Here is a 7,883-nt window from a genome sequence, read left to right on the forward strand (position 1 = left end):
GCTCAGATAGGCAGGGACTGCTAAACACCGCAACATGCAAACGAGCGCTTGGTGCTCCAGAGCCTCGCTCCTTGGCAGGTTTCAGGAGTGCTCTCTGCTATTCATACTAGATCTTGACCCCTTGAGGACTGGGACTTCGTATTTCTTCCTTATGTTATATTTCTTTTGGGGACTAACACTGATCTTGGCACTCAGTAACTATTTATTGCTCATTGGTAGAATGCCAACCGGTGCTTGAGATGTAAGAAAGCCATCTTGCTTATAAACTGAATTTAGAGTCACAGAATCCTGGATTGCAGGAGCTGGCGGTGCCATGGTGCCTTTGTCTGATTTTACAGATGGAGAGACTGAGGCAAGAGAAGGCAGGTAAGTCATGGAAGGGAATGGCAGTGTTAGGTAATTAGTGTGATTTCATTTCTAAGTCTGTGTTCTTTCCACCAAGATAGGACTTTCTTACTTCTCTACATGAGCCCTGAACTAAGACTAGTGGAATGGCAAGGTTTCTTGGGAATGGGTTGTCTGTAGACATGTGTGGCTGCATGAGGAGCCAGACACCGTGTGCCTTGAGTACAGGAGCTTATCAAGCTGTTCTAAGTTTCCTGACGTTTCTGTCCAACCTTTCACCTTGCCTTGGTTATAGCTGGGCAGGTCTCACACCAGGTCAGGGGTGCATCCCTTTTATTGTCTTTATATTCTTTTCTTCCCACCCGGTTGAAACCCTTGCCAGGTCTTTAAGGCCCAGTTGAGTTCAGTTTAGTGCAATGAGATCAACAGACATTTATTGAGGAGGTCATGAATATAAAACACTGTGTAGCTAGACACTTGTCGGGGCACTTAAGGACACTGGCTCTAGGCGAAGACAGATCAGTAAACAATCAACACTAGCAGCCCAAACTGGGTGCAGTAGTAATAAAGATCACCTATCGAGCAGCTACTGAATCCCAGACTCTATTCTAGGCATTTCCTATTTGTTACTGCCAGTCTTCACAATGACCAGGAAGGGCAGACGTCAGATACAGCCAACTATACTCAAAAGAGCTCCAGTTCTGTAATCACTCCATCCCTCACAAATTATATGTCTTTGGGCAAGTTACTTAACTTTTCTGCATCTCTCATGTGTGACATGAGGATAACATAGGACACATGGGAGGATGAAATGATAAAAAGCACACAAAGGGTTTGGTGTTGGGGAAGTAAGGTGTTGAGTAAGTAATTGACACATGTGGCCAGAGACCTGCATGCTTCAGGAAAAGTGGAATATCATCCTTGAAAGTAGCCTCCAGTGGAGACCCAGGTAATATATGGGGGTGGCAGGCAGGATGCATCATTTGAGTTGCATCTCTAAAGACAAGTGGTGACTAGACAAGGTAACTGGTGAGGGCTCTGACTGCTGATGCCTAACGTGGCCTGTTTCATGGTGCTTAACTCCCATCTGCAGGGTGCCTTGCCTGGGTGGCCAGACTCCTCTGAAGGGACTTTCTTATCATTGTCCTCATCCTCATTTATTTATTTAATCTTTCCCTCACAGTGAGTGAAGCTACAATTCTCACCATCTGGGGAAGTGGGCGTCTCTGAGTTTCTCTTCACTTATGTGTCCAGTGTAGACTGCTGTAAGCCATCCGTAAGACCTTGTAACTCAAGCAGACTGCTCCTGACCGGAACCTTGAATAGACTAGTTCTTGTCTGGCTGAATGTGTGCCAAGCTCCGTGTTTTCCATGTTGGAATTTGGCAGGCATAGGAGCCCCAAGCATGTCAGACTGTCAAAACCAGGTGTCCTCAACAAAATGTCCTCTGACCTGCATTGTTCAAGGCAGTAGGGTGGAGCTGTTGGGTAAGGATCCACATGTCAATGAGAACTGGAGAATCAGAGGAGACCCCAGTGGAAGCTAAGCCAACAGAAACCCTCATACAGCAAACAACAACAACAACAAGCACATTGTAAAAAAGTCAATATATTTTTGTGGTATAAAATGAATGAATGTATGAATAGAATTTCCTTAAGAAAGTCCTATTACTAAAACCATCAGCTTATTTTAGAGGTCGGAGAAGAACTAGGCCTGTTTCCCGGGAACTGTCAGTGCAGAAATAAATGTGCTTTGTGGCATTTCCATTCCGGGTAGTGAGTTATGTCGGACTGTTCCTGCCCTGAGCTCGGGGCCATCTCCTGCAGAATGAGGGACAGGACCTGAGAGATGGTGCCGGGAAGTTGCTGCATGGAAGACAGCAGTGGACACTCCCCTGTTCTGAAACGCCAAGGGCAAGTCCGCTGGTTCCACCTTCTGGAGTTTACCATGACCTTACAGCGTGTGTGCTTCTAGGGCTTGGCAGAGTAGGAAAACAAGCCTCGAGGTAAGAAATACTTTCTTTTTACAACGCACCATGGCCAGCCCATGAGGAGGGCAGTATTCCTACAGTACATCGCATTGCTTAAGTAGCATCATTACTCCCATTGAAAGCTATAATAGCCTGGTGGGAAGCATTGTTATCTCCATTGATAAACTGGGAAAGCTGAGGATGAGAAAGGTGAATGCTGTACCTGTGTCAGGGGACAAGTCATCAAGGCAAGGTGAGAACTTCCATCTCCAGACGCCCCTCCCAGCACTCCTTCCACCAGGAAACATCTGCTCAATGAGCCACAGCGCTGGTGGCAGTTACCACAAAGGACTCCTGCTAAACACTGCTTGCCTTCTGGTGCCCATGTATAGTTATCGTCAGCCACAATCTGTCCTCAGCACCCCTAGAGACCCCCTCCAAGCCTTCCTCAGCTGGAATCCCTGTAGTCACTCGACTGGTACAAATGCAGATTTGGGGTCCCAACCCCAGAGAATCTGATTCTGTAGGAATCTTCATTTTTGGTACACTCACCAAGTGATTCTGCTAACACATTACATCTTGCAACTGGCTGATTGTGGAAATACAATGGATTTTAAAGGTCACTGAGGCAGACATAATCTCATATGTAAATCTGTCTCTTGAAAGATAAGTTAGTAAAAATATACAAGAAGAAAATGAAAGGAAAAAAAAGAAACAGACATTCTCTGGAGGTCTTTTCCAAGGCATCTCTTTATGTCTAAATGTCTTTCCTGCTTCTTCTAAACTTCCCAGCCTTTTCTTGCCCTGCCCCTGTGCTAATCTCTCTGGTCCCCGAGCTAGACTATGCTTACCTCCCTAGGTACCCACTGAGCACCTGCCTTGTATGGTTCTCTGTCCTTGTGCCTGTGCACCCTCTGAGAACAAAGTCTTCTCCTGTGTCCCCAATAGTCCCTAGCACAGTGCTGGAGACGAGCAAGATAATCCTGAAATGAGCCATCGAGTCCTGCTGGGTTTGAGGTCTAGCACTGCTCTCTCCACTGGCATGCGTAATCAAGCTGTTGACAAAGAAAGCCCATCATCAAACAGACATTAGGCCACTACCAGGGGTAAGACTCCAAGGAGACTTTGAAAACTCCCTTAAAGATATGGGTGTTTGGTCTAGCAGTTAAGACACTGGGTAGGACACCTGCATTCCACATCAGATTGCCTGTCTTCCATTCCTGGCCATCGCTCCTGACTTTAATTTCCTTTCAGTGCAGATCCTGGGAGACAGTGGTGACAGCTTAAGTAACTGGGTTCATGTAACCCAAATGGGAGACTTGGATTACATTCTGGGTCCCAGTCTATCCCTGGCTATTCTTGGCATTTGGGAAATGATTTAATGAATGGGCACTCTCTCTCTTTTTCTCTCCTTCTCTTTCTCTCCCTCCCTCCCCACTCTCAAATAAATAAATAAAAATATGGGTAAACTAAGTGTGATTATTAATGGATCATCTGATGAAAAACTGGGGTGATGTGTGGTAGGTTTTCGGTCCTGGTCACAGGTGGGCCTGTCAGTTGGTCACAGACATCTCTCTTGCCTGGTTCAGTTGCTTAGATTCCAGAGGCTGTCAGAGGAAATTGTGGGAGGAGGCAGACACACCCCTCACCCTACTAGGGAGACACTCAGACATACAGGCCTTGTCATTTGTGCAGGGCTCCTGCAATAGCAACAATCATAATAGCACCTTATGTTTGCACAGACTTTGCTGTTTACCAAACCACTTCCCTTATCTTCTTACAACTGTTTACAACTCTGTTCTCTGTAGGTCTATGGAGTGTGGGGAGCAGCCCGGACTGGACTGAGTTACTGGAATTAAGACTTATTCTATGCATCTGCTCTCCCACAATATGGCGCTGGGAGAGAAGTAAACAGCTTCCACACAGCTGCCTCCAGTTCAGCTAATAAACTGTAGGACCTGCTCCTGATTGGAGGAGAGCAGCGTACTCGGCGTGTGGGCAGCCGAGTTAGGATTGGCGGAGGAGGACTATAAAGGAGGAGAGAGACGGCATGCACCAGGAACATCTAAGGGGAACATCTAGCTGAAGGAACACCTGTGCAACCCCCGAGAAAGCCGGCCGGCGGTGTGCCGCTCCCCTGCGGAAGTGGGGAATGTGGCCAGGGGGAACTGCCCTTCCACGGAGGTGGAAGGGACAGTAGCCAACCCGGGAAGAACCAGCAGCAAACCCGGGGAGGGCCGAGCAGACGAAAGAACAGCGCAGGGTCCTGTGTCGTTCCTCCACGAAGAGGGGGAGCGACAATGGAGGAGGACGTGAACGTTCCCAGGTATTCCAGGTCACACAGTTGGGTGTGCGAGAACCCAAGTTTTCCAATTCTAACACTTCATGTTTCCCCCAGGGCATCGCTGGATTCTTTTCCCCTGGGTTGCACCTCTCCCGAGTGGACACTGTCCGAAAAACATTTCTCCAAAAGAACTCTGCATATACAAAATTTATTCCATAAATTTAGTTAAGAAGAACAGAAAGAAATGCATGTTAAATACATGTAGCCAATAAGTCAAATATGTGTTTTAGTGCATAGTACTATGTAAGGACATTGTGCCTTCACTGGGGGATAAAAGAAATATGTGCAAAACAGGCCCACTGACCTACGGCCTACACCCCCCATCCATCACCTTAGGTCTCTATCAGGTTATCTGTCAACAGCCACATATGGCACACTTACATTTTTGAAGAGAGTTTTGGAGATTTTAGTTGAGGCTTACACTTGCTAGGAACTCAAGTCTATTTGTCTATTTGATGGTGGCTTTTGCTTCTGCAACAACCACATCTTGATTATCCACCATGATAGAGAAAGTAGTGCTGATACACAATCCCTGGGGGCGGAAAGGCTCATCCAAGAACCTAGGCAAAGCATCTTTGCCATCTCTGAGGACGTACCAAATATGGCTTCCATCCTCTAGAATCTAAAACCAAGTAGTATACACAAGGGATGCCAAGGGACCAAAGAGCTCCAAGCATGCTACAAGTGTGATTTCCAGGGTGGGAGAGTGGCAGCAGCTGCCGGCTTCCATCCATGTATGTGACAGTCTGCACATGCCCAGAGGGATCTGGTAAGTAACTTACTGCACTCCCCGGTGCTGGCTAATTCCTAGCTCAGAGGCTGCACCTGACCCTGGTTTCACCCGGAGACCTCACCTGAGTGTGGAACCCAAAGTGGTCTCATAGCCAAAGGGCTTCCAGACCACAGACCCTAAATACAAACAGATTCCAGAGTGGGGATTCTCTGAGCCTTTAGCTTAATTTCCTGACATCATGAGCCAGGAGATAAGTGGTTTAGCACCTTGCGGATTGCCACACACCCAGATTGTGGTTTACAAGCTCTCTTCCCCTTCTTTGTGTTTACTCCGTCTGCTTATCCCAATTAGTTCTCTGCCAGGGATGCTTCCCCAGCTGGCAGCTCACATAAATGATGTGTCTGGGATTCCCAGGGGGCGGGGAGCGAGTGAGGTGTGTGCATGTGCGTGTGCGTGCGCGTGCGCGTGTGTGTGCATGTGCTTACATTCACTCATGGGCACGAGGGTGTGGGAGTGGGAGAGGATGATCCAGGTTTGGAACTAACACCGGGACTCTGAATGGGCAAATAAAGAATAATTTCCCCTGGGGGTCATGCCCAGCCTCCAAGTTTTCTATCTCCTACAAGAACCGATCAAATGGAACTATGCTTGATTCAGGGGTAGCTAATCTACAAGGGAGATTTTTTCTCAGTCCACACCCACCTCGCCTTTTGTAGCCTTCATGGATTTCAGTTCATTTATACACAGATTCAGTTGCTTGTTAGTGTGTTCCACAGTGCTTCCCTAAGGATATAACTCTGCAGATGGACATTTTTTATTTTATTTTCTTAATATTATTCTTTTTTTTTATGGGGAAGATTTTTTTAAATGATTATTCTTTCTGGCATTATTTCAGTTTCCAATTACAGTGTGGGTACACTCTTGCACACTGCTGTTTTGTAAATGCAAGTATATGCTTACTGTTAATTGATTCCCCAAACAGGTCCTGGACGCTTGCATTTAGATTGTGTATTATATCCCTTGCATGCCACCAGGCTGGCCCCCTGCCAGCTGGGCCTCTCAGCTTTCCAGAAGCATGGTGGCTCCATCTCGTTTTTTCTGACACCTGTGCAAGACACCTTGCTTGCCCTTGGCATGACTCTCCAGGGAAAAGGAGCTAAGAGGGCATTCTCTGGAAGAGATGTCCAAAAACATGAGAGTCTCCTGTTCCTTCAACATAAAAACAGAGCCAGAAAAAAAATTCAGCGTTCATCACCCAGACTATCCATCTTTTAGTGAAAACACAAAGGAAGGGTGAATTCTGGTCACAGTGTCCTTATCCCTGACCATCAGTGTCCGAATCCAGACACCTGCAGTTTGAGCCACCTCTCTGTGAAGCTTTTCCTAGGGCTCCAGGTAAGCTTAAGAGTTCCTTCAGATGGCCTAAGTCCTTGGGTCCTGCACCCCATGGGAGACCAGGAGAAGCACCTGGCTCCTGGCTTTGGATCAGTGCGGTGCACCGGCCGCAGCGCGCTGGCCGTGGTGGCCATTGGAGGGTGAACCAACGGCAAAGGAAGTCCTTTCTCTCTGTCTCTCTCTCTCACACTGTCCACTCTGCCTGTCAAAAAAAAAAATTCCTTCAAATGGGTTCTATCAGTCACCTCTCAACCCCAGCAGTCACAACGCTTTTTGACTTGTGTCTCATCTCTCAACTGTGAACTTGTGCTGGGACCTTCCACAGTGTTCAGTCTATATTTGACAATTGGTAGGTAGTTTGAATGTATGAACGAATGACTAATACAAATGCTGGCATACAGGAGTTGTGCTATAAGTTAGCACCAGATACATGCAAAAAATGGGTGTGTAATTTTAAAAAAAAGATTATTATCTATTTAAAAAAATCATGGTATTTAGTAAAGTAGAAAAGCTGAAGTATGTAGCACACAGAGAATAGGAACTCAGTTTGCATTAGCTGCAAAAGGAGATGAACCACCTCAAAGATGTTTCAGAAGTCCTGGAATGAGACCAGCATTGTGGCATAGCTAGTTAGGCTGCTCAGTGTAACACTGGCACCCCATATGAATGCCAGTTCAAGGCCTGGTTGCTCCTCTTCTGATCTGGTTCCTTGCTAATGTGCTTAGGAAAGCAGCAGAAGATGGCTCAAGCGTTTGGGCTTCTGCATCCACATGGGAGACCTGAACAGAGTTCCAGGCTCCTGGTTTCAGTTTGGCCCAGTCCCCTGGCTGTGGCCACCATTTGGGGAATGAACCAGTGGATGGAAGATTCCCTCTCTGTCTCTCCCATTCTCTCTGTTTCTCCCCCCTCTCTCTATAACTCTACCTTTCAAATAAATAAAATGAATGTTTAAGCAATAATAAAGGAAGTCCTGGAGTAACCCAGAGCTGTACACATTATGTTTTGTCAGGTGAGTGCTCTTTCAAAGAAAGGGATTTCATTTGGGAAAGTATGTTATACAATCTGTTCTTTTCCCTATAACATGGAGTGGAAAACAG

The 7,883-nt window shown here is 46.7% G+C and overlaps 1 long non-coding RNA gene across 1 annotated transcript; it reads left to right on the top strand.

Moving 5' to 3' along the window:
- The first annotated feature begins 1,402 nt into the window (after positions 1-1,402).
- On the top strand, positions 1,403-7,597 carry LOC149123732 (uncharacterized). The gene is made up of 3 exons (XR_016215126.1): positions 1,403-2,350; positions 4,123-4,640; positions 4,713-7,597. It is a non-coding gene; the product is annotated as an uncharacterized LOC149123732 (long non-coding RNA).
- The last annotated feature ends 286 nt before the right edge of the window (positions 7,598-7,883 follow it).

Source organism: Oryctolagus cuniculus, chromosome 10 (assembly GCF_051225735.1).
Source record: "Oryctolagus cuniculus isolate XC-2025 breed Fujian yellow rabbit chromosome 10, ASM5122573v1, whole genome shotgun sequence".
Lineage (NCBI taxonomy): Eukaryota > Metazoa > Chordata > Mammalia > Lagomorpha > Leporidae > Oryctolagus > Oryctolagus cuniculus.